At 56.5% G+C, this 16,096-nt stretch overlaps 1 long non-coding RNA gene across 1 annotated transcript; it reads left to right on the top strand.

The window, feature by feature from the left end:
* The first annotated feature begins 1,670 nt into the window (after positions 1-1,670).
* On the top strand, positions 1,671-14,968 carry LOC139242992 (uncharacterized). Its single transcript, XR_011589451.1, has 3 exons — positions 1,671-1,741; positions 3,760-3,871; positions 14,890-14,968. It is a non-coding gene; the product is annotated as an uncharacterized lncRNA (long non-coding RNA).
* The last annotated feature ends 1,128 nt before the right edge of the window (positions 14,969-16,096 follow it).

Here is a 16,096-nt window from a genome sequence, read left to right as displayed (position 1 = left end):
TGTGTGCTGAGCTGGGTGCTGGGGGGTGAGCTGGGTGCTGGGGGGTGAGCTGGGTGCTGGGGGGTGAGCTGGGTGCTGGTGGTGAGCTGGGTGCTGGGGGGTGAGCTGGGTGCTGGCCCCAGGTGTGAGCTGGGTGCTGGGGGTGAGCTGGGTGCTGGGGGGTGAGCTGGGTGCTGGGGGGTGAGCTGGGTGCTGGTGGTGAGCTGGGTGCTGGGGGGTGAGCTGGGTGCTGGCCCCAGGTGTGAGCTGGGTGCTGGGGGGTGAGCTGTGTGCTGAGCTGGGTGCTGGGGGGTGAGCTGGGTGCTGGGGGGTGAGCTGGGTGCTGGGGGGTGAGCTGGGTGCTGGGGGGTGAGCTGGGTGCTGGGGGTGAGCTGGGTGCTGGGGGGTGAGCTGGGTGCTGGGGGGTGAGCTGGGTGCTGGGGGGTGAGCTGGGTGCTGGGGGGTGAGCTGGGTGCTGGGGGTGAGCTGGGTGCTGGGGGGTGAGCTGGGTGCTGGGGGTGAGCTGGGTGCTGGGGGTGAGCTGGGTGCTGGGGGGTGAGCTGGGTGCTGGCCCCAGGTGTGAGCCAGCCCAGGGTGGGACAGAGCCCTGGAGACAAGGTGCTTTGTCCCCAAGGGCCAGGAGACCAGGCGCCAGGACCAAAGTTGGCGGCGCGCTACCCGCTCACAGCGCCAGTCAGCCTGGCAGGTTGGGGCGCCAGGACCAAAGATGGCCCCCTTTCCCCCCCCCAGGACCAGTGCAGGGTCGCTGTCGCCAGGACCAAAGATGGCGGCGCCCGATCCGCTCACAGCCGGTCGGCGGCGGCCAGGATGAAAGATGGCGGCTGCGGCTTGCGGCCTTGGTGGAAAGGAGGCGGTTTTTTCTCTCCTTGGGGCGGCGGCGGCGACGTCTATCCGCCGGACCCATCACAAACAAAAGGCCGCAGTCAATCCTCGGGGCTGGGGCCGGCGGAGGCCGGGGGGGGGGGCGGTGGAGCGCTGAAGGTGAGCACGGGAGCTCTCTCTCTCTCTCTCTAATATCCCCCCCTCGCCTTCACAAACATGGCGGCCGCGGCTCCGCCTTACCCAGCGGGGCTGGCGGTCCGGTGAAGGCGGCGGCTTCCCTTTACCAAAATGGCCGCCCCCCCTTTTTACCCCGGATGTTGCCGTTTTAAACATTACTGTTTAATTCGGCTGTGTGCTTCCCCGCCCGCCACCTGCACAAAGATGGCCGCCGCGGCCGCTTTGGGTTGCACGGGGGTGAAGCCCAGGGGGAGACCAGCACCAAGATGGCGGCCGCCGCTTGAGCCCCGGATGTGTGTGTGTGTGTGTGTGTCAGTGCTGATGTTAAACCCACACCCGCCCTAACAAAGATGGCGGGGGTGGCGAGGCTTGGACCCTGGACAAAGATGGCGGCTTGCCGTCATCCCCCGGATGTAAGCCTTGTGTGTGTGTGTGTGAGAGAGAGTGGGCACCTAACAAAGATGGCGGCTGCCTGTTGCCGACTGTGAGTGCCATTAGCAAGATGGCGGCCCGGTGAGCGGCGAACTTCAAGTGCCCGGATGTCGCCGCGGGCTGTGCCCTCTGCCCCGCACAAAGATGGCGGCCCCTGCCCCCCCCCCCCCCAGCCTTTGTTTGCTCGCCCCCAACTAAGATGGCCGCCGCGGGTGGCCGGTGCGCATGTGCCAGGGCTGAGCGGGCGGACCGTGTCGGGAGGACTTCCGGGTTGCTGTGCGCTGTGAGCAGGAGGAGGCAGACAGTGAAGGTGAGACCAGGGGGCATTTATATAGCGCCTGGCACCTCCCTCTGGGCCCCCCCCCCACACACAGCCAATCAGGTGCTGCCTCTGGAGGGGGAGGGGGTAGTATTCTGCTGCTCAGGGCAGGGGGGGGCAGCACTCTCAAAATTGTGCACAGCAAGATCCCATTAACAGCCAAACCCCCCCCCCCAAAACATGGCCCCAGACCTGAGCCAGGGCAGGGCGGGGAGGGGGGTGTCGATTGGAGTGATAAAATATTGCCCCCCCCACCACCGCCGCCCCCAGGAGAGAAAGCGAGGGAGAGAGAGAGAGGGGGAGTGTGTTAACTCAAATATAAAGGGCGCATTCATCTCTTGGCGAGGGGGGGCGTAAAACCCTGTGGCACGGTAATATTCTGTCTCTCGGAGGGTGAGGGGGTGATATTCTGTCCCTCGGAGGGTGAGGGAGTGATATTCTCTCACTCGGAGGGTGAGGGGGTGATATTCTCTCACCCGGAGGGTGAGGGGGTGATATTCTCTCACTCGGAGGGTGAGGGGGTGATATTCTGTCTCTCGGAGGGTGATATTCTGTCTCTCGGAGGGTGAGGGGGTGATATTCTGTCCCTCGGAGGGTGAGGGGGTGATATTCTGTCTCTCGGAGGGTGAGGGGGTGATATTCTGTCCCTCGGAGGGTGAGGGGGTGATATTCTGTCTCTCGGAGGGTGAGGGGGTGATATTCTGTCCCTCGGAGGGTGAGGGGGTGATATTCTGTCCCTCGGAGGGTGAGGGGGTGATATTCTGTCCCTCGGAGGGTGAGGGGGTGATATTCTGTCTCTCGGAGGGTGAGGGGGTGATATTCTGTCTCTCGGAGGGTGAGGGGGTGATATTCTGTCTCTCGGAGGGTGAGGGGGTGATATTCTGTCCCTCGGAGGGTGAGGGGGTGATATTCTGTCCCTCGGAGGGTGAGGGGGTGATATTCAGCTGCTCAGAAAGGACAGAGAAGTATTCTGCAGCTCCTGTCCCTGTGTAACAGGCTCGAGGGGCTGAATGGGCCTCCTCCTGTTCCTGTGTAACAGGCTCGAGGGGCTGAATGGGCCTCCTGTTCCTGTGTAACAGACTCGAGGGGCTGAATGGGCCTCCTGTTCCTGTGTAACAGACTCGAGGGGCTGAATGGGCCTCCTCCTGTTCCTGTGCAACAGGCTCGAGGGGCTGAATGGGCCTCCTCCTGTTCCTGTGTAACAGGCTCGAGGGGCTGAATGGGTCTCCTCCTGTTCCTGTGTAACAGGCTCGAGGGGCTGAATGGGTCTCCTCCTGTTCCTGTGTAACAGACTCGAGGGGCTGAATGGGCCTCCTCCTGTCCCTGTGTAACAGGCTCGAGGGGCTGAATGGGCCTCCTCCTGTTCCTGTGCAACAGGCTCGAGGGGCTGAATGGGCCTCCTCCTGTTCCTGTGTAACAGGCTCGAGGGGCTGAATGGGCCTCCTCCTGTTCCTGTGTAACAGGCTCGAGGGGCTGAATGGGCCTCCTCCTGTTCCTGTGTAACAGGCTCGAGGGGCTGAATGGGTCTCCCCCTGTTCCTGTGTAACAGGCTCGAGGGGCTGAATGGGCCTCCTCCTGTTCCTGTGTAACAGGCTTGAGGGGCTGAATGGGCCTCCTCCTGTTCCTGTGTCACAGACTCGAGGGACTGAATGGGCCTCCTGTTCCTGTGTAACAGGCTCGAGGGGCTGAATGGGCCTCCTCCTGTTTATGTGTAACACGCTCGAGGGGCTGAATGGGCCTCCTCCTGTTCCTGTGTAACAGACTCGAGGGGCTGAATGGGCCTCCTCCTGTTCCAGTGTAACAGACTCGAGGGGCTGAATGGACCTCCTCCTGTTCCTGTGTAACAGGCCCGAGGGGCCGAATGGGCCTCCTCCTGTTCCTGTGTAACAGGCTCGAGGGGCTGAATGGGCCTCCTCCTGTTCCTGTGTAACAGGCCCGAGGGGCCGAATGGGCCTGTTCCGTGGGTACAGGACCAGATTAATGATTCCCTCTCTCTCTCTCCTTGTTAGCTCCGTGATGCTGGCACTGAGGCAAACCTTGGGCGGTGGGCCATGGGGGCTCAGTCCCACGAATGCAGCTGCCCTCTCTCTCGTCCGCTATACCTCCACGGCCCCTCAGCAGGTAAGCTCTTACATTATGCTAACAATTTGTTCCCGGGGTTGTGGGCGTCGCTGGCCAGGCCGGCATTTATTGCCCGTCCCTAATTGCCCCGGGAGAAGGTGGTGGTGAGCCGCCTTCTTGAACCGCTGCAGTCCGTGTGGTGAAGGTGCTCCCACAGGGCTGTTAGGGAGGGAGTTCCAGGATTGTGACCCAGCCACGATGAAGGGACGGCCGATATATTCCCAAGTCGGGATGGTGTGTGACTGGGAGGGGAACGTGGAGGTGATGGTGTTCCCATGGACCTGCTGCCCTTGACCTTCTGGGCGGGTAGAGGTGGCGGGTTTGGGAGGTGCTGACGGAGAAGCCTTGGCGAGATGCCGCGGTGCATCTTGTGGATGGTGCACACCGCAGCCAGGGGGCGCCGGTGGTGGAGGGAGTGAGTGTTGAAGGGGGTGGGGAGCGTGGCCCATCGAGCGGCCTGCTTTGTCCTGGATGGTGTCGAGCTTCTCGAGTGTTGTTGGGAGCTGCAACTCATCCAGGCAAGTGGGGAGTGTTCCCTCACACTCCTGACTTGTAGATGGTGGAAAGGGCTTTGGGGAGTCAGGAGGTGAGACACTCACCACAGAACACCCAGCCTCTGACCTGCTCTTGTGGCCTCAGTGTTTATGTGGCTGGTCCAGTTAAGTTTCTGGTCAGTGGAGACCCCCAGGATGTTGGTGGTGGGGGATTCGGTGATGGGAATGCTGTTAAATGTCAAGGGGCGGTGGTTAGACTCTCGCTTGTTGGAGATAGTCCTTGCCTTGGCACTTGTGTGATGCGAATGTTACGCACCACTTATCAGCCCAAACCAGAGTGTCGCGGTCTTGCGGTAAGCGGACATGGGCTGCTCCATTATCCGAGGGGTTGTGAATGGAACTGAACACTGTACAGTCACCGTTTGTGCTGTGCCTGAGGTTTGGCTCTCTGTGTCGATGGCTGCCTCTCAGCTGACCGAGGGCACGCAGCTTGGGCCCATGACTGCCCCGTGCACGGTGCTCCGTACCAAACGGGCTGAGCGATCGGCTGACCGACCTCCCGCCCTCCAGGGTCAACAACTTATATTTATACATACTGGGACCCCAACTATTTACAATCTATATTAACCACTTGGAAGGAGGGACTGAGTGTAACGTAGACAGGTTTACTGACGATACAAAGATGGGAGGAAAAGCAATGTGTGAGGAGGACACAAAAAACCTCCAAAGGGACATAGACAGGCTAAGTGAGTGGGCAAAAATTTGGCAGATGGAGTATAATGTGGGAAAGTGTGAGGTCATGCACTATGGCAGGAAAAAAATTTAAAGAGCAAGTTATTATTTAAATGGAGAAAGATTGCAAAGTGCCTCAGTACAGCGGGACCTGGGGGTTACTTGTACATGAAACACAAAAGGTTAGTCTGCAGGTACAGCAAGTGATCAGGAAGGCCAATGGTATCTGGGCCTTTATTGCAAAGGGGATGGAGTATAAAAGCAGGGAAGTCTTGCTCCAGTTGTACAGGGTATTGGTGAGGCCACACCTGGAGTACTGCGTGCAGTTTTGGTTTCCATATTTACGAAAGGATATACTTGCTTTGGAGGCAGTTCAGAGAAGGTTCACTCGGTTGATTCCGGGGATGAGGGGGTTGACTTATGAGGAAAGGTTGAGGAGGTTGGGCCTCTACTCATTGGAGTTCAGAAGAATGAGAGGTGATCTTATCGAAACGTATAAGATTATGAGGGGGCTTGACAAGGTGGATGCAGAGAGGATGTTTCCACTGATGGGGGAGACTAGAACTAGGGGGCATGGTCTTAGAATAAGGGGCCGCCCATTTAAAACTGAGATGAGGAGGAATTCCTTCTCTCAGAGGGTTGTAAATCTGTGGAACTCGCTGCCTCAGAGAGCTGTGGAAGCCGGGACATTGAATACATTTAAGACAGAGATAGACAGTTTCTTAAACAATAAAGGGATAAGGGGGCGGGCAGGGAAGTGGAGCTGTGTCCATGATGGGATCAGCCATGATGGTATTAAATGGTGGAGCAGGCCCGAGGGGCCATATGGCCCACTCCTGCTCCTATTTCTTATGTTCTGATGTAATGCCTTTAACAGAGTAAAATGTCCCAAGTACTTCACAGCAGTGTTATAAGACAGAACAAATAAACAAACAAACATAAGAAGAAATTAGGGTAAAAAGGGAGGTTATAAGAAGCGTCTTGAAAGAGGAAAGAGAGGTGGAGAGGTTTAGGGAGGGAGTTCCAGAGCTTGGGGCCCAGGCAACAGAAGGCCCGGCCACCGATGGTGGAGCGATTACAATCAGGGATGGTCAGGAGGGCAGAATTAGAGGAGTGCAGAGATCTCGGGGGGGGGGGGGGGGGGGGTTTGAGGCTGGAGGAGGTTACAGAGATAGGGAGGGGTGCAGGGGCTGGAGGAGGTTACAGAGATAGGGAGGGGTGTAGGGACTGGAGGAGGTTACAGAGATAGGGAGGGGTGTAGGGACTGGAGGAGGTTACAGAGATAGGGAGGGGTGTAGGGACTGGAGGATGTTACAGAGATAGGGAGGGGTGTAGGGGCTGGAGGAGGTTACAGAGATAGGGAGGGGTGTAGGGACTGGAGGAGGTTACAGAGATAGGGAAGGGTGTAGGGGCTGGAGGAGGTTACAGAGATAGGGAGGGGTGTAGGGACTGGAGGAGGTTACAGAGATAGGGAGGGGTGTAGGGACTGGAGGATGTTACAGAGATAGGGAGGGGTGTAGGGGCTGGAGGAGGTTACAGAGATAGGGAGGGGTGTAGGGACTGGAGGAGGTTACAGAGATAGGGAAGGGTGTAGGGGCTGGAGGAGGTTACAGAGATAGGGAGGGGTGCAGGGGCTGGAGGAGGTTACAGAGATAGGGAGGGGTGTAGGGGCTGGAGGAGGTTACAGAGATAGGGAGGGGTGCAGGGGCTGGAGGAGGTTACAGAGATAGGGAGGGGTGCAGGGGCTGGAGGAGGTTACAGAGATAGGGAGGGGTGCAGGGGCTGGAGGAGGTTACAGAGATAGGGAGGGATGATTGCCATGGAGGGATTTTTAAACATGGATGAGAATTTTGAAATCGGGGTGTTGCTTAACCAGAAGGCAATGTCGGTCAGTGAGCACAGGGGGTGATGGGTGAGCGGGACTGGGTGTGAGTTAGGACACGGGGCAGTGAGCACAGTGGGTGATGGGTGAGCGGGACTGGGTGTGAGTTAGGACACGGGACAGTGAGCACAGAGGGTGATGGGTGAGTGGGACTGGGTGTGAGTTAGGACACGGGGCAGTGAGCACAGGGGGTGATGGGTGAGCGGGACTGGGTGTGAGTTAGGACACGGGGGCAGTGAGCACAGGGGGTGATGGGTGAGCGGGACTGGGTGTGAGTTAGGAGACGGGGCAGTGAGCACAGGGGGTGATGGGTGAGTGGGACTGGGTGTGAGTTAGGAGACGGGGGCAGTGAGCACAGGGGGTGATGGGTGAGTGGGACTCGGTGTGAGTTAGGACACGGGGCAGTGAGCACAGGGGGTGATGGGTGAGTGGGACTCGGTGTGAGTTAGGAGACGGGGGCAGTGAGCACAGGGGGTGATGGGTGAGTGGGACTGGGTGTGAGTTAGGACACGGGGGCAGTGAGCACAGCGGGTGATGGGTGAGCGGGACTGGGTGTGAGTTAGGACACGGGGGCAGTGAGCACAGGGGGTGATGGGTGAGCGGGACTGGGTGTGAGTTAGGACACGGGGGCAGTGAGCACAGGGGGTGATGGGTGAGCGGGACTGGGTGTGAGTTAGGACACGGGGCACGGGGTGATGGGTGAGCGGGACTGGGTGTGAGTTAGGACACGGGGTCAGTGAGCACAGTGGGTGATGGGTGAGCGGGACTCGGTGTGAGTTAGGACACGGGGTCAGTGAGCACAGGGGGTGATGGGTGAGTGGGACTGGGTGTGAGTTAGGACACGGGGCACAGGGGGTGATGGATGAGTGGGACTGGGTGTGAGTTAGGACACGGGGCACAGGGGGTGATGGGTGAGCGGGACTGGGTGTGAGTTAGGACACGGGGTCAGTGAGCACAGTGGGTGATGGGTGAGCGGGACTCGGTGTGAGTTAGGAGACGGGGGCAGCCGAGTTTTGGATCACCTCGAGTTTACGTCGGGTAGAATGTGGGAGGCCGGCCAGGAGTGTGTTGGAATAGTCAAGTCTGGAGGTGACAAAGGCAGGGATGAGGGTTTCAGCAGCGGATGAGCTGAGGCAGGGGGTGGAGACGGGCGATGTTACGGAGGGGGAAATAGTTGGGTTTAGTTATGCTGTGGACATGTAGCCGGAAGCTAATTTCAGGGTCAAATGTGAGGCCCAGGTTGTGAACAGTCTGGTTCAGCCTCAGACAGGATTTGGGGAGAGGGATGGAGTCGGGGGGCTGGGGAACGGAGTTTGTGGCATCAGGCATCACATCCTCGGCCCCCTTACTCTGGTGTCGTGGATCAGATCCGAACCCCCATCCCCCTGGACAGCGTTAGGCATCGTTCTGTGACAGAAGAGAAGCAGGATCATGGCGTGGAATTCCCAACGTCCGGGGCCCGTACGAAGTTTCTACGTCCTCGGGAAGGTCTCGGAAAAGCCGGTTTTCACTGCACCGTGAACCTTTCCCAATCTGTCCAGCCGCAGCTGGAGCTCGGCAGGTCGTCCACAGATCAGGAGGGAGGCCGTTTGCACGGGCAAGATTGCAGGATTTCCTCATCATCATCATCGTAGGCAGTCCCTCGGGATCGAGGAAGACTTGCTTCCACTCTTAACATGAGTCCTTCGGTGGCTGAACAGTCCAATACGGGAACCACAGTCCCTGTCACAGGTGGGAGAGACAGACGTTGAGGGAAGGGGAAGGTGGGACAGACAGACGTTGAGGGAAGGGGAGGGTGGGACAGATAGACGTTGAAGGAAGGGGAGGGTGGGACAGACAGACAGTGGTTGAGGGAAGGGGAGGGTGGGACAGACAGACGTTGAGGGAAGGGGAGGGAGGGACAGATGGACGTTGAGGGAAGGGGAGGGTGGGACAGATGGACGTTGAGGGAAGGGGAGGGTGGGACAGATAGACGTTGAGAGAAGGGGAGGGTGGGACAGATAGACGTTGAGGGAAGGGGAGGGTGGGACAGATAGACGTTGAGGGAAGGGGAGGGTGGGACAGATAGACGTTGAGGGAAGGGGAGGGTGGGACAGACAGTGGTTGAGGGAAGGGGAGGGTGGGACAGACAGACGTTGAGGGAAGGGGAGGGTGGGACAGATAGACGTTGAGGGAAGGGGAGGGTGGGACAGATAGACGTTGAGGGAAGGGGAGGGTGGGACAGATAGTGGTTGAGGGAAGGGGAGGGTGGGACAGACAGACGTTGAGGGAAGGGGAGGGTGGGACAGATAGACGTTGAGGGAAGGGGAGGGTGGGACAGATAGACGTTGAGGGAAGGGGAGGGTGGGACAGACAGTGGTTGAGGGAAGGGGAGGGTGGGACAGACAGACGTTGAGGGAAGGGGAGGGTGGGACAGACAGACGTTGAGGGAAGGGGAGGGTGGGACAGACAGACGTTGAGGGAAGGGGAGGGTGGGACTGGTTTGCCGCACGCTCCTTCCGCTGCCTGCGCTTGGTCTCTGCACGCTCTCGGCGACGAGACTCGAGATGCTCAGCGCCCTCCCGGATGCACTTCCTCCACTCCGGGCGGACTGGTCTTTGGCCAGGGACTCCCAGGTGTCGGTGGGGATGTTGCACTTTATCAGGGAGGCTTTAAGGGTGGTCCCTTGTAACGTTTCCTCTGCCCACCTTTGGCTCGCTTGCCCGTGAAGGAGTTCCGAGTAGAGCGCTTGCTTTGGGGAGTCTCGTGTCTGGGGGCCATGCGGACAATGTGGCCCCGCCCAGCGGAGCTGGTCGAGTGTGGTCAGTGCTTCGATGCTGGGGATGTTGGGCCTGGTCGAGGACGCTAACGTTGGTGCGTCTGTCCTCCCGGGGGATTTGCAGGATCTTGCGGAGACATCGCTGGTGGTATTTCTCCAGCGACTTGAGGTGTCTACTGTACATGGTCAGGAAGGCGAATGGAATGTTGGCCTTCATTGCGAGAGGGATGGAGTACAAAAGCAGCGAGGTCCTGCTGCAACTGTACAGGGTATGGGTGAGGCCGCACCTGGAGTACTGCGTGCAGTTTTGGTCACCTTACTTAAGGAAGGATATCCTGGCTTTGGAGGGGGTACAGAGACTATTCACTAGGCTAATTCCGGAGATGAGGGGGTTACCTTATGATGATAGATTGAGCAGACTGGGTCTTTACTCGTTGGAGTTCAGAAGGATGTGGGGTGATCTTATAGAAACATTTAAAATAATGAAAGGGATAGACAAGATAGAGGCAGAGAGGTTGTTTCCACTGGTCGGGGAGACTAGAACTAGGGGGCACAGCCTCAAAATACGGGGGAGCCAATTTAAAACCGAGTTGAGAAGGAATTTCTTCTCCCAGAGGGTTGTGAATCTGTGGAATTCTCTGCCCAAGGAAGCAGTTGAGGCTAGCTCATTGAATGTATTCACGTCACAGATAGATAGATTTTTAACCAATAAGGGAATTAAGGGTTACGGGGAGCGGGCGGGTAAGTGGAGCTGAGTCCACGGCCAGATCAGCCATGATCTTGTTGAATGGCGGAGCAGGCTCGAGGGGCTAGATGGCCTACTCCTGTTCCTAACTCTTATGTTCTTATGTTATGTTCTTATGGTCCATGTCTCTGAGCCATACAGGAGGGCGGGCATCACTACAGCCCTGTAGACCATGAGCTGGGTGGTGGATTTGAGGGCCTGGTCTTCAAACACCCTTTTCCTCAGGCGACCGAAGGCTGCACTGGCGCACTGGAGGCGGTGTTGAACCTTGTCGCCAATGCCTGCTCTTGGTATTTACGCATATCCTGCCCGGCGCAGAGCAGGCGTAAGAGTTTAAAAATGTATCAAAACGTGATTGAAATAAAATTTAAAAAAACATATTTATATCAAAACCCTGCCCACTCGGGTAATGTTTAAACCCATTTTAAAAATGGGAAAAAAATGTTTCTTTAAAAAAACATTTATAACAACTTTAATTTCTATTCGTGTATTTGGCTGATAAGAGGCTCCCGAGCTTATCAGCCAATGGTCCACGTTGTCCTGGGCCACGCCGTGGATCTTGATGCTGTGCAGTGAGGACAGGTTGGTGAAATGTTGGCCTTTATTGCAAAGAGGGATGGAGTATAAAAGCAGGGAAGTCCTGCTACAACTGTACAGGGTGTTGGTGAGGCCACACCTGGAGTACTGCGTGCAGTTTTGGTCTCCGTATTTAAGGAGGGATCTCCAGGTTGAACCTCTCGGGTCTGGGACTCCCGGGTCTGGCATCACTCCCGCTCTGTGCCCGCTGTTCATCAAGTTGAGTAATTTTTTTTTAAGAGAGTAGGGGGTGTGAGAAAGACGAGAGGGAAAGCCCGAATGCTGACTGTACACAGATCCCTCTCCGCGTAACACGATTGGGTGTGCATCAAAGCCGATTCCTCCAAACGGCGCAGACCTCAAATATAAGAAATAGGAGCAGGAGTCGGCCATTCGGCCCCTCGAGCCTGCTCCGCCATTTAATACCATCGTGGCTGATCCGATCATGGACTCAGCTCCACTTCCCCGCCCGCTCCCCATAACCCTTCACTCCCTTATCGCTCAAATATCTGTCTATCTCCGCCTTAAATATATTCAATGTCCCGGCTTCCACAGCTCTCTGAGACAGTGAATTCCACAGATTTACAACCCTCTGAGAGAAGAAATTCCTCCTCATCTCAGTTTTAAATGGGCGGCCCCTTATTCTAAGACCATGCCCCCTAGTTCTAGTCTCCCCCATCAGTGGGAACATCCTCTCTGCATCCACCTTGTCAAGCCCCCTCATAATCTGATACGTTTCGGTAAGATCACCTCTCATTCTTCTGAACTCCAATGAGTAAAAGCCCAACCTCCTCAACCTTTCCTCATACAGGCTCAGCGAGTGGGCAAAAATTTGGCAGATGAAAGTATAATGTGGGGAAATGTGAGGTTATCCACTTTGGCAGAAATGATAGAAAAGCAAATTATAATTTAAACGGAGAAAGATTGCAAAGTGCCGCAGTACAGCGGGACCTGGGGGTTACTTGTACATGAAACACAAAAGGTTAGTGTGCAGGTACAGCAAGTGATCAGGAAGGCCAATGGTATCTTGGCCTTTATTGCAAAGGGGATGGAGTATAAAAGCAGGGAAGTCTTGCTCCAGTTATACAGGGTATTGGTGAGGCCACACCTGGAGTACTACGTGCAGTTTTGGTTTCCGTATTTACGAAAGGATATACTTGCTTTGGAGGCAGTTCAGAGAAGGTTCACTCGGTTGATTCCGGAGATGAGGGGGTTGACTTATGAGGAAAGGTTGAGGAGGTTGGGCCTCTACTCATTGGAATTCAGAAGAATGAGAGGTGATCTTATCGAAACGTAAAGGATAATGAGGGGGGCTCGACAAGGTGGATGCAGAGAGGATGTTTCCACTGATGGGGGAGACTAGAACTAGGGGGCATGGTCTTAGAATAAGGGGCCGTCCATTTAAAACTGAGATGAGGAGGAATTTCTTCTCTGAGGGTTGTAAATCTGTGGAATTCGCTGCCTCAGAGAGCTGTGGGAGCCGGGACATTGAATAAATTTAAGACAGAGATAGACAGTTTCTTAACCGATAAGGGGATAAGGGGGCGGGCAGGGAAGTGGAGCTGTGTCCATGATCGGATCAGCCATGATGGTATTAAATGGAGGAGTAGGCTCGAGGGGCCGAATGGCCGACTCCTGCTCCTATTTCTTATGTTCTTATGTTTGGAGGAATTGGCTTTTTAAGGGGACCCAAGTGCTTAACGCGGAGAGGGATCTGTGTATAGTCAGCATTCAGCCTTTGCCTCTCCTCTTTCTCACACTCCGTACTCTTTAAAAATTACTCAACTTGATGAACACAACATTAAAAAAAAAAGATAACAATTGTTATAATGGGATATTATTCTACAAACCAGATATTCAGCATGGTCTCTCCATAGTTTTACAAAGTTAACCTTGTCAGTTGGCCTCTCGGGTATTGCTGCTCCGAAATCCACCACCCAGCTCATGGTCTACAGGGCTGTAGTGATACCCGCCCTCCTGTATGGCTCAGAGACATGGACCATGTACAGTAGGTATCTCACCCCCAGCTCATGGTCTACAGGGCTGTAGTGATACCCGCCCTCCTGTATGGCTCAGAGACATGGACCATGTACAGCAGACACCTCGAGTCACTGGAGAAATACCACCAACGATGTCTCCGCAAGATCCTGCAAATCCCCCGGGAGGACAGACGCACCAACGTTAGCGTCCTCGACCAGGCCCAACATCCCCAGCATCGAAGCACTGACCACACTCGACCAGCTCCGCTGGGCAGGACCACATTGTCCGCATGGCCCCCAGACACGAGACTCCCCAAAGCAAGCGCTCTACTCGGAACTCCTTCACGGCAAACGAGCCAAAGGTGGGCAGAGGAAACGTTACAAGGGACCACCCTCAAAGCCTCCCTGATAAAGTGCAACATCTCCACCGACACCTGGGAGTCCCTGGGCCAAAGACCAGTCCCGCCCGGAGTGGAGGAAGTGCATCCGGGAGGGCGCTGAGCACCTCGAGTCTCGTCGCCGAGAGCGTGCAGAAACCAAGCGCAGGCAGCGGAAGGAGCGTGCGGCAAACCAGTCCCACCCTCCCCTTCCCTCAACGTCTGTCTGTCCCACCCTCCCCTTCCCTCAACGTCTGTCTGTCCCACCCTCCCCTTCCCTCAACGTCTATCTGTCCCACCCTCCCCTTCCCTCAACGTCTATCTGTCCCACCCTCCCCTTCCCTCAACCACTGTCTGTCCCACCCTCCCCTTCCCTCAACGTCTATCTGTCCCACCCTCCCCTTCCCTCAACGTCTGTCTGTCCCACCCTCCCCTTCCCTCAACGTCTATCTGTCCCACCCTCCCCTTCCCTCAACGTCTATCTGTCCCACCCTCCCCTTCCCTCAACGTCTATCTGTCCCACCCTCCCCTTCCCTCAACATCTGTCTGTCCCACCCTCCCCTTCCCTCAACGTCTATCTGTCCCACCCTCCCCTTCCCTCAACGTCTATCTGTCCCACCCTCCCCTTCCCTCAACGTCTATCTGTCCCACCCTCCCCTTCCCTCAACGTCTATCTGTCCCACCTGTGACAGGGACTGTGGTTCCCGTATTGGACTGTTCAGTCACCTAAGGACTCATGTTAAGAGTGGAAGCAAGTCTTCCTCGATTCCGAGGGCCTGCCTATAATGACAGTTATACAGGGTATTGGTGAGGCCACACCTGGAGTACTGCGTGCAGTTTTGTTTTCCATATTTACGAAAGGATATACTTGCTTTGGAGGCCGTTCAGACAAGGTTCACTCGGTTGATTCCGGAGATGAGGGGGTTGTCTTGAGGAAAGGCTGAGGAGGTTGGGCCTCTACTCATTAGAGTTTAGAAGAATGAGAGGTGATCTTATCGAAACGTATAAGATTATGAGGGGGCTCGACAAGGTGGATGCAGAGAGGATGTTCCCACTGATGGGGGAGACTAGAACTAGGGGGCATGGTCTTAGAATAAGGGGCCGCCCATTTAAAACTGAGATGAGGAGGAATTTCTTCTCTCAGAGGGTTGTAAATCTGTGGAATTCGCTGCCTCAGAGAGCTGTGGGAGCCGGGACATTGAATATATTTAAGGTGGAGATAGACAGATATTTGAGCGATAAGGGATTAAGGGTTATGGGGAGCGGGCGGGGAAGTGGAGCTGAGTCCATGATCGGATCAGCCATGATATTAAATAGTGGAGCAGGCTCGAGGGGCCGAATGGCCTACTCCTGCTCCTAGATCTGGTGTGAATGGGATGATTGTGGGAGAGGGGGGCATTGGGGTGGTCACGCTCATGCCCCTCGGGGGGGAGAGACCTGGGATCTCGATAATGTCTGCCACTCTCTCCCCACAGGCCCCGCCCGCTAAGACCAAGTACGGGCCTCTCAAAGACGAAGATCGAATCTTCACCAACCTCTACGGACGGCATGACTGGAGGTAAGGCGGGAATGGGGACGCTTCCTTACTGATGGGGGTAAATGGGGACGCTCCCTGACTGATGGAGGTAAATGGGGACGCTCCCTGACTGATGGGGGTAAATGGGGACGCTCCCTTACTGATGGAGGGAAATGGGGACGCTCCCTGACTGATGGGGGTAAATGGGGACGCTCCCTTACTGATGGGGGTAAATGGGGACGCTCCCTTACTGATGGAGGTAAATGGGGACGCTCCCTGACTGATGGGGGTAAATGGGGACGCTCCCTGACTGATGGGGGTAAATGGGGACGCTCACTTACTGATGGAGGGAAATGGGGACGCTCCCTGACTGATGGGGGTAAATGGGGACGCTCCCTGACTGATGGGGGTAAATGGGGACGCTCCCTGACTGATGGGGGTAAATGGGGACGCTCCCTGACTGATGGGGGTAAATGGGGACGCTCCCTGACTGATGGGGGTAAATGGGGACGCTCCCTGACTGATGGGGGTAAATGGGGACGCTCCCTTACTGATGGGGGTAAATGGGGACGTTCCCTTGCCGATGGTGGCTCCCCCCAATCCCCACCCACCTTGGGGTGCGGGCAGCCTGGTGCTCATATAACTCCCTCCTGGCCTCTCCCTCTACCCCTACCCCACCTCGACTCTCCAGGTAACTCCCTTCCGTCTTTGCTCTCTCTCTCTCTCTCCCTCCGTTTCCCATGTAACTCCCTCCCCTCTCTCTCTTCCTCCACGACTCCCCAGATAACTCGCTCCCCTCTTTCTTGCCCAACCCCCCACAACTCCCCATGCAACTCCCTCCTGTTCCCTCTCTCTCCCCTCCCCCCTACGACTCCCCATGTAACTCTCTCCTCTCTCTCTCCCCCCGTTCCCCATGTAACTCTCTCCCCTCTCTCTCTCTCTCCCCCCGTTCCCCATGTATCTCTCACTCTCTCTCTCTCCCCCCGTTCCCCATGTAACTCTCTCCCCTCTCTCTCTCTCCCCCCGTTCCCCATGTAACTCTCTCCCCTCTCTCTCTCTCCCCCCGTTCCCCATGTAACTCTCTCCACTCTCTCTCTCACCCCCGTTCCCCATGTAACTCTCTCCACTCTCTCTCTCTCCCCCGTTCCCCATGTAACTCTCTCCCC

Source organism: Pristiophorus japonicus, unplaced genomic scaffold (assembly GCF_044704955.1).
Source record: "Pristiophorus japonicus isolate sPriJap1 unplaced genomic scaffold, sPriJap1.hap1 HAP1_SCAFFOLD_1561, whole genome shotgun sequence".
Classification (NCBI taxonomy): Eukaryota; Metazoa; Chordata; class Chondrichthyes; family Pristiophoridae; genus Pristiophorus; species Pristiophorus japonicus.
This window is presented reverse-complemented; position numbering and strand designations above follow the sequence as displayed.